The sequence below is a fragment of the Schistocerca serialis genome, chromosome 9, assembly GCF_023864345.2.
Source record: "Schistocerca serialis cubense isolate TAMUIC-IGC-003099 chromosome 9, iqSchSeri2.2, whole genome shotgun sequence".
NCBI lineage: Eukaryota > Metazoa > Arthropoda > Insecta > Orthoptera > Acrididae > Schistocerca > Schistocerca serialis.
In genome coordinates, this window is record NC_064646.1 from 295,266,016 (window position 1) to 295,276,850 (window position 10,835).

Consider the following 10,835-nt stretch of genomic DNA (forward strand, 5'->3'; position numbering starts at 1 on the left):
TCTCAGTTTTGAGTACAGTTACGAAAGAAATATAAAAAAAACCTTGAGAGTTACTGATTTGTTGATGCTTCGTTTGCAGTCAGTTCTGAGTATTATTAGTAACTACGCTCCAGTCCCTAAACCTGGTTACAGAAATGCGAATCAGACCCATTACGTATTGCAGGATGTAGCAGCCGCGTCTTTGAGAGGCCAGCTATGGTCACTTCCCAGCCCGCTATAGGATCACATCGATTCGTCGTCTTCCTGTTAGTACTGTAACTGAGATTTGGAAACAAGGTAAGGTATCCAGAATGAGATTTTCACTCTGCAGCGGAGTGTGCGCTGATATGAAACTTCCTGGCAGATTAAAACTGTGTGCCCGACCGAGACTCGAACTCGGGACCTTTGCCTTTCGCGGGCAGTGCTCTACCAACTGAGCTACCGAAGCACGACTCACGCCCGGTACTCACAGCTTTACTTCTGCCAGTACCTCGTCTCCTACCTTCCAAACTTTACAGAAGCTCTCCTGCGAACCTTGCAGAACTAGCACTCCTGAAAGAAAGGATATTGCGGAGACATGGCTTAGCCACAGCCTGGGGGATGTTTCCAGAATGAGATTTTCACTCTGCAGCGGAGTGTGCGCTGATATGAAACTTCCTGGCAGATTAAAACTGTGTGCCCGACCGAGACTCGAACTCGGGACCTTTGCCTTTCGCACACTCCGCTGCAGAGTGAAAATCTCATTCTGGAAACATCCCCCAGGCTGTGGCTAAGCCATGTCTCCGCAATATCCTTTCTTTCAGGAGTGCTAGTTCTGCAAGGTTCGCAGGAGAGCTTCTGTAAAGTTTGGAAGGTAGGAGACGAGGTACTGGCAGAAGTAAAGCTGTGAGTACCGGGCGTGAGTCGTGCTTCGGTAGCTCAGTTGGTAGAGCACTGCCCGCGAAAGGCAAAGGTCCCGAGTTCGAGTCTCGGTCGGGCACACAGTTTTAATCTGCCAGGAAGTTTCAAGGTAAGGTATATTTGGCAACTCTGTGATCGACGAGTTACTTCCTGGTGCGCACGGAATTAAGCCTCAAAGTTCACTTGATTTTTCCTGTCATTTACATTGAAAAATCTGAGTTATTATCGCTTCAGGTGTAAAAAAAAAAAATTGTAAATTTACGGTTTTCAGCCCAGGAAAGTCGTTGCATGTGGAAATCGCAACTAAACTCGTCCTTTAAATAGCGGTTTACGAGTTCTAGCCACTATTGACCTCGTAAGAGGAATGCACAGCACCTACCTCTTTGCTAGCTCTGTGGTGACGTGCTGCCCTCTGAAAAACCGTCTGTTATGGTTCGCGGTTCCATTCTCGGTGAATGTAACGTTTTTATCCTTTCTGTGAAAGAGCTACAAACAGTCAGATCAAACATCGATAAGAAAATCGCAAGAAAATACTTTCAGCTCATAGTGCAATAGTGAAAAACTTACAATGCTGCACAACAGGTAACGCCTCGTTCAGCTGCTGACAAGCAAATTTTGGGTCTCTAGGAATACATAACTTTATTTATGAAATGCCACATTTGCATACCTGTTGAGTATGAGACAGCATACCAATTAAACATAGACCGAATCGAAATCTAAGTGAGTAGTATTTTACTAATTCGTGCCGATAGATACACGCTTTTGTACATCTACTCAGTTTTATCAAAGAGACTTTCGTCGTAAGGTTATGTGAGGTTATTGTGGGTAGTTTTATTTCATCTCTTATAATGCAGTGCACAATTTTCGTAAGGTTTCGTTTTGTGTTGTTAAAACAATACGAAACATGAGAGAGAAATTAATCATCAACGATATATGCGAATTCCCTGATGTTATCTATGACAGTCTGTCAATGCACATGCAGTTTATTGATTACATGCACGTAGAAAACTTGCTCTGAGTTTAAGCTGTCAAACAAGGTTTGAAGAAGAATAAAATGAATCTGCTGCCTGGCCGTCTATTAAACCTGAAAAGAACAAAATATCGCAGAAGTTAGCCCTTTTTCCACATGCGGCTATTTTGGGTTGAGAAGTGCAGGGAATTATGTTGAAAGTTCCATTTAATTGGTAACTTCAGCAGACAGCAGAATCGTGTTGTAAAAAATGTAGCAGCGAATGCAAAAGAACTCAGGACGTCTTATCTATGGTGCGCGACAGCTACCATGACGCTACTAGCTGTCATCTAGCCAGAGTGCCTCCAGAAGTCGACAACAGTTCCTCCAGAACTTCTGCATTCCACAGTGCTGTGATATAATCCATATGGTCAGATCTAGACTTCTGAGAGACAGACAGTTACAGCTTTTCATTTGCACTACAGGACGTTTTCAACAAACAGATAGCGCAATAGAGTAGCTCAACTGGAAAGAAACACTTCCTATTTAAATTTGTGCATCCTACACTTTTGGAAGTTCTGTGTAGGTGGCAGTTACGTGATTTTATTTCGGTGATTACAATATAGAGTCGAATGTATGCACTGGGTAGCCGAGGCAGCTAGTTCATGGCGATTCGGTCAACCAAGTAAATGAATTTACTGAACGTGCTGCAAACCACTACAAGGAGCCTGTGTGTCAGAATTCTTATCGAGTGTGCCGCAACGGTGTTATGATAGAAAATGAGTCGTACAGCAGAGGCGTTGGTGGTCTGTTGGATTGGTGAGAGGTTCCTCTGATGATGGTCTGGGTTCGATTCCAACTTCTGCCGATGGTTTGTAATAGGGAGAGACACATTCTAATCACTTCTGGCTACGCCAAGTGAAGAAAGTACAGTGGCATTGTGGTCAGAAATTCGCATTAAACATGATATTCCTTCTCTGCCAAGTAGACGTTAGGTTGAACCACAATAAAATCTGGAGTGGCGACATGTTGATACTCTATCACCAGTAACCTTTCTTATACTAGTTATTTATTTCTAGTGACGAAACAAACGCTATGTAGGGTAACAGGACCCTTATTCTATCTTTTATTTGAGCTTCTGTATGTCGATAAAATTGGTTCTGAACTTGGAATGCGACTCAGACCGCTCTTAACGCGGAATTTGATCCCTTCGTGACAATACAGCTCGACTACAATTTGTTGTTTGGTCAAAACTGCAGATTCCTCAACATCTCCACATATTGCGCGTGACTGGGTTCGAATGCTGGCCTGGCACTAAAGTTTTCATTATGTATCATGAAGCTCTAGCATGTGAACGCCTGTCTGCTGGTGGATAATAATTTTGATTTTTAATGCATTTTCATTTGTTGTCAACACTAACGATATCTGACGGTTTTGACTCCCAGTGAGACACAGGACTATTTGAGAGATCACTGTAAGTTCAAGGATGTTTTTCCGAACTGCTGGTGGAGAGAAATTCGTTAGCTGACGTCTCTTTGTGTGTAGTCAACAACGGTATGTGTGGGGTTCGATTCCCAGTCAGCACTGAACTCTTCGTCATATTATTTCTAGTTCAAACATGCTCACATGTCGCTGCTGATGTAACAAACCCATATTTAACGTTCCGGGTTGGAGTTCTGGGAAGCAAAAAATTAATGTTTCGTCTCGTCATTTCAGTTAAAACATCTAGCTACTGCCGAGAAATTCCAATATGTCGCAGTTGATTGTGCTTCGATAATAATCCGATTAGGTTCTGGGTTCGAAACCCTGTCCAACACAAAGCTTTACCTCACGGCATTTCAAGTAAGTTACCTGTGAAGAAGCAATATTTAACATCCTTCGTAGTTCGTTAACAGGGACAATAGATGCTGCGTAGGAATTCGCGTCCGTTACTAATGCTTACGTTATGTAATTTAAAGTTGATATTTGCTAACTGATACTGTCTAAAATCGAGGTATATCACTTTCTGTATGCCTAGTTAGGGATGACTGTTAGATTCCGTCAGTCACGAAATATTAGTCTGCATGACCTGAGTTTGAATCGATAAGCAGAACGAGACAGTTCGTCGTGTCATTTGAAGTTCATACATATTCTCAACTGGCTGCTCGTGAATAACTTAAATTTTTAATGTCATTTTGTGTTAAATAACAAGTACGGTATGTTACTTTGAAGAAGAAATCATGAATACGACGAACTTGCTAGGTGCATTACCTATCAGACGTAATAATGAGAGTGGTAACATTTCGGGTATGTTCAAATGGCTCTGAGCACTATGGGACTTAACATCTTTGGTCATCAGTCCCCTAGAACTTAGAACTACTTAAACCTAACTAACCTAAGGACATCACACACATCCATGCCCGAGGCAGGATTCGAACCTGCGACCGTAGCAGTCGCGCGGTTCCGGACTGAGCGCCTAGAACCACCGCGGCCGGCTTTCAGGTATGTCATTTATTGCAATAAATGTGAGCTTACAAGCCTTAAGGACAGTTTTATCTGTGATAAGGTGTTCCCTGATATTTGTAGTATCGTGGTATTACTTTACATTTTGAGTTATTGCGTTACAGAGCCGAGTTTTCTAGGGGTGACTTGTTGGAGCCATTTTCAATAGTCAAACGACTGTACCAAGGAGCGATTAGAGGACCTGCTAGACAGCCGCGTTATGTGGGTTGCATGCGAATGAGGCGAAATGCAATTCAGGTCGTACGGATACTTTTGAGCACGACTGTACATCTTCAATGTCCGTGTACTTAGTCCCTCTCATCTGCAGTGTCCGGTCCATTTTCGTTTCTTCCCTCGTAACACTGAATTGCAACGAACCTGGAATATTGCTGCAATAAACAGATAAATACTGAGGGAATAAGGGATGCTACACTACTGACTGACGTAACTAAAGTGTGACGGAACATTAATATAGTATTAACTTCAGCACTTCACAGGGCTGCATTGTTCACACACTAATTTGTATACTTTGAGATCCATAAGATCTGTAAAATAACCGGAAAATGCTGCATATTGATTGCTTTGTTATTGCCTGATTAATTTTCTTTTATTTACTTTTATGCGGATGTAATGGTTGGTAAAAATCATGCAAGGAATTCCATAAACGATTCACAGTTTCGACATTCACTGCCAGGATACGAAGGAGGCCAATGAGTCGCACTCCCATTGCATCGCATCACATCTCATTTTGTTTGTTACATCGGTCTCAGGAGCGAGAGGGCTCTGTCCTTGTAAAGTGAGTCGTAGGTTCGCGAAGGTTTTCAGAAGAAGAAATGCATCGTACCTGTGAATAACTCAATACTTCACGTTATATTTGTGGTGAGTTAGCTCTGAAATCGCATAGATGAAAAATTAATCCTCTTTTAGGAATTGATAGGAACGTTATTTTGGATGCAAGGTTGCCAACCATGAAAGAAATGGGCCCTCCACATAGTATTTGATATGTGTTACACTCCTGACAGGGTGGTTAAAAGGATCATGTCACATGTCCTTCGGTGTCCCTATGATATGGAGGTCACCAACGGATCACACAAGACTTATTTCTGTGTGGCAAAAATAGCTGGAATCACTTCTGAAAAAAAAAAAAGAACTGGTGCAATCTAATTCTCCTGTTCTCAAACGGAAAAGCGTTATCAGGGCAACTGGAGTACTGGAATGTTGTCTGACTACCGCTAGATCTTATGAGGAGACGTTCCTGAGGCGCAGTATCGCCGGAAATGAGGAAGAAAATCTGTCGCGGGAGCTATACAACCACAAAGTCTGCGTTCACTTGGCGCCAACCGTTACCTATTGCGGGCCAAACAAGAACGAAGCAAGGTGGTTTGATGCACCTATCGATCCCAGCGATGATTGGAGCTTACATGCTTACATTCTGAGTACTAACCCGATGTCCTGCAGGCTGCAAAGACAGAAAGTGGTCACCTCATTTCTCACTGCATTCAACAGGTTAGATTTGAAATATTCAGCAATATGTAATCCGTACAGAATAAAAAGTGTCCGCCAATATTGTAGTAAAATACGCAGCACTTTTAAGACCAGACAGAAAAATAGGAAGATTTACTAACATTTATACGATGAATGTTTTGCTACTTCTTCAAACTACAGTGAAGATCATAAATATTCATATCTTCAAATCTGTTTGTAATGTCTCATGAAGTGAGAATATCTTTGTAGGGATTCGAGAAAGTGAGTTACACATGCTGTCCGTGCAAAAACCGTTGCGCAAGAATGGCACATTATCAAGAGAGAGTACATTTTACGGGTTTGCAGCGGACAAAGCTCTGCTGTGGTAAAGATAATAGACGCATCACAGGATGCGAGTGACATGGCGTTGCAACTGGTAACGTCTCCAAAGTTGAAGTACGACTGTTACGAGAAAAAAGGTCTGAACTGCACAGAGATTCACCGAGAAATTATGGCAATATATGGAGCATTGTTGCATCCAACCGTAGTAAAACAGTGACAAAAATTTTACGAAGGCTGCACAACTGTAGGTGGTGCTGGTCGGTAAGGGAAACTTCGATATCGACCGCGGAGAGCGATGCCCATGCAGTCGAGGAAGAACGTCTGCGGGCGAGAGGGGGGGGGGGGGGGGGAGATTTTCCAACGACGAGGACGGTGACAGCGCGGTTCTGGAACTGCTGCGTGGCCATTTCTGTCACCGAGAAACTCAACCACTGGTAGAACGTACCAACTGAATAAATTACTTGGGTTGCTATAATGTTGCGTAACTTACTTTCTGAAGTCCTATCGTGGATTATAATATACGGCTGACGAGAACGTTAGGTCTGGCGGTTTCGTTGGTGCTGTTTAAGAGGTGTAGGCTTTGTATGAGCCTTATGAGCGGAATCTCCTTACACTCAACAGGTGCAGCTTACAGTCTTTTTATTTTTGTGCACACAGCCGTTATAAATTTGTTAAAGGAAGTAATTTTCTTGCTTACGAAGTTCTTAATGGAATAGGATGACACGGCGGTCGGTCGATACCGATGAGCCCGTCAGGATGGAGATTACATTTACATTTTTAACATGCTGCTTCTTACCCTGTCTGATATGTAGAATAAAGCTTCATAATGCTCATGGCGGTGAAATTAGCTAACTACTGATTAATGAAATGAAGCGTTTATTTCAAAATAAAACAACAGCCAACGGAGAGAAGTAACTATCAATAAGACAAAAAAATGTTCAAGAGTGTGTGAAATCTTATGGGACTTAACTGCTAAGGTCATCCATCCCTAAGCTTACACACTACTTAACCTAAATTATCGTAAGGACAAACACACACACACCCTTGCCCGAGGGAGGACTCGAACCTCTGCAGGGACCAGCCACACAGTCCATGACTGCAGCGCCCTAGACCGCTCGGCTAATCACGCGCGGCTCAATAAGACAGATATACAATTCTTCATGAACGACACGGAAGTGGGCCATTGTGCCTTGATCGCTTCGGGGAATCCAACTCAACAATACCGTGCGACATCATTACCATTGAATAACGCTGAGGTGAATAGAAGCCATACTTTTGATTCAGATTATTGCCTTTGTATTGCTTAAATTGAATTTCTTCCTTCTAAGGAGGGAAAATAATTAAAATAAGTATAGTATTTGTAAATCAATCACGCCGTGATTTTAAGACGGAAATGAGGGAATCAAAATGAAAGACAAATCAATAAATTTCCAAAGAGAGTGTCAATATTTAGGTGAACCAGAAAGAATGTGCAAACAGGTTAAAAATGCGGAGAGATGATAGAAAAACGTGTTCAGAAAATCTGACTGTAAATTATTGTAAAAAAGGAGAATAGTAGAATATTTAAAGAAAAGTGCTAATGAAAATATCACATGAAATGAGACATAATGCATTAATATCAATACAATTTATTAAAGGAATCGCGGATTTCGATAGATGTGCTTAGGTATTTGACGGAAAAGGAACTCCACCTGCGGAAAAAAAATAAAAATAGTTCAAATGGCTCTGAGCAGTATGGGACTTAACATCTGAGGTCTTCGGTACCCTAGGACTTATGCATACTTAAACCTAGCTAACCTAAAGACATCACGCACATCCATGCCCGAGGCAGGATTCGAACCTGCGAACGTAGCGGTCGCGCGGGTCCAGACTAAAGCGCCTAGAACCGCTTGGCCACAATGGCCGGCACTTGTGGAAACACTTCAGTCTAACGACAAGTAAACATTAGACCTACGTCATAAGCTGGCGATAGACAACCGTCTCATCGTCGCAGACGGACGTATTGTTCAATCAGGTGCATATAGGGTGATACAGAAGTCCCAGGAAAACAACGATATTAAACTTTTGTGGTTTTCACGGAAAGGAAAAAGCTGTGATTTTTTTGCAACAATAGAAATAACTGGAAGCATATTACATTTTTCGCCAATAGATGATACTTTAGTTGAGTCATAGCTTTGTATAGCGTCATAGTACAGATTACAGTTGTGTCAGGCAGCAAATATATTTAGATGAAGTTCAGGCTCGCTATTTTGACAGAAAATTCGTTTATTGCGGAAAAGAATCTCATATACCCCGTATGTTTCTATATAATCTGCATCACGCTACATTAGTTTTCGAATAACTCATTTTTTATCTATACTGTTACTTTTTAACTGTCTGATATTTAAATTAAAATATCAAAAACCGATCAAGTGCGAGTAGGACTTGGTAATTGAGTGTTCCGTACAAACTTAATTAACTATATAGGTAGCTCATCTGTTGGTTTTGATGAAGGAGTTTGTGAATATCAATATAAGTGTCATAAATGGCCGTGTCTTTTGATTGCATTGACTTAGAAGCTTGAATTTTTTTACACCGGCAAGGGATTGTAGATCTTAATATTTGACATAAATTTCAGCTTGATACTACTACCCGTTCCTGAGAAGAAGCGGTCTTAAACAGATGGACAAACAGACGACCGACAAAGCAATCTTATAAGAATTCCGTGCGATATTGCAGTGCTTCTGTTGTTCAGAAGTACGATGCAGTGTTCCTTCGGACATGCATTCATATCCTAAGATCGTGGCCGGTAAGCGTTATCTATATGAAGATGGTATGTGTTCTTTCGGAAATGTCCGAAAGAACAGATACCATCTTCATATAGATAAAGCGTACCGGCCAACGATCTTCTTCAGAGCGGATGCACTCACATTGCTCAAACTCTTACGGGAATCGGTAGACTGAGTACCGCGAGTAATGAGTATAGTTTGCAGGTGCGCTACAAATGTAGTGTGTGGACAGCAATTTGGAAATGTGTGTCTCACAGGGAGCGTGCCAGAGATAGGTCCATGCAGTCGCACTATCCCCTGTGTCCCCGATGGCTAGTTGCGCTTCGAGCGCCGAGCCGGAACGTTCTTGTTTATTTCTTTTGCCTCAGCGTCGCTTGTGTAGAGTTTTCCTCGTTAGTGTTGTTCTGTCTGCCAAGTGAGTCGTAGCGTCTACTTGCAGCGGCGTCGGCCGCTCCGCTACGGCTACCATGGTTTCCACGTGTATTCCACGAAAACGTACTGTGAGCTTCACTTTCGATAAAACAACACTACATGTGCAGCCCGGGTCTCTAGAAATCCACGATTGGCTTGTCGATACAATTCATGTGAACTCTGATCAGGTGCACACCGCTTATTTTGACGCAGCCGAGTACGTGTTTTACGTGAAATTTATGGATCCCCTCCACGTTGAAAGATTATTGTCGCGACATGGTTCTCAAGTCCCGTTCAAGCATCCCGCCAGAAGTTGATGACAGCTTTCTAAAGGACATATTGACTCCTTACGGGAAAGTGAAAACGTCCGTCGTGAACGTTGGTCTACTCAAGACAGATTACAGTGTTATAGTCGAATTCGTTCCGTGGAAATGCATGTGAAACGCAATATTCCATCACATTTACTAGTGTGTGCTTCTCGCGTTCGTGTCATGTATACTGGCCAAGGGGGAAACTGCTTCCCATGTGATGAAAGTGGACTCGTTCGGTCTAATTGCCCGCGGAGGGTTTTTGAATTAAGGCCGTCATTAATGCAGCGACGCAAATTGACGGTTGCTGATCTTGTTCCTTCCACTCCCGACGTCGGACCCACTTCTGCTTCAGATCATAATGAACAAAAAGTCATCTCTATAATCGTGTAACTGAATTTTCGCCTTTACCTCCGCGACAGGTTCAGAATCCTATTGCCCTCAGGATAGAACCCGTAACAGTGACAAACGACGTCGCACTCAAGATGGTGAGAGTGAGGATTTGGCTGTGCCTTCTGCGCCAACCTTCTCCGCATTGTATCCCCTGCTCCTCTCGATTCTACGATGTCTGCCATCCGTGTTACGGTGAGGGCCGAAGAAGTTCTCTCTGGCATCCCTGCTGCTCGTGAAGTGGCTCCTCCTGAGCTGCCTGTGTATGGAGAGGGAGCAGAGACCCTCCCTCCCACTTCGTCTTTGTGTCCTCCGTTACAGTATGAGACAGCGCAATGTCCTCCTGCCCCTTTGTCTTCAGACGCCGACGGTTTTCCGAATTTTCTGCCTACAACTACTCCTGAAGAGAATAAAATTAGCGACGAAGTATCACCTGTTACATTGGTAGTTCCACAGAATGCTTCCGCCTTAGTGACTGCACCTGCAGTACGTGACCCTTGTTCTGAGGGGCAGGAGGCTGTGCCTATGACCCCTCCCACTCCACCTCTGCAGAGGCCGCCACGCCACGTAGCCGACAGAAACAGCGTATACAAGCTGACCCTGCGGCGGCTCGTAAGAAATCCAAGAAAAAAGTTTGTCATGATGGGGGTTCTGGTCCCCCGTTGTCTGATTCATCTGTACACTCCACAATGGACCATGACGCTCGGCTGTCTACCTAATTCTGCTCAATACGTTCCGGACATCCCTGTATAGCTGTGATAAATGACCCAAGCCTACACGTTCCTTTCCTTAAATGTTAATTGTGTGGAATCAGAATTGCGGTTGGCTTCGTTGCGTCAGTTC

The 10,835-nt window shown here is 43.1% G+C and overlaps 2 non-coding genes across 2 annotated transcripts; one reads left to right on the forward strand and one right to left on the reverse strand.

Moving 5' to 3' along the window:
• Positions 1 to 354: 354 nt before the first annotated feature.
• On the reverse strand, positions 355 to 428 carry Trnas-cga (transfer RNA serine (anticodon CGA)). Its single transcript has one exon. It is a non-coding gene; the product is annotated as a tRNA-Ser (tRNA).
• A 457-nt stretch (positions 429 to 885) lies between these two features.
• On the forward strand, positions 886 to 959 carry Trnas-cga (transfer RNA serine (anticodon CGA)). The gene has a single exon. It is a non-coding gene; the product is annotated as a tRNA-Ser (tRNA).
• Positions 960 to 10,835: the final 9,876 nt, after the last annotated feature.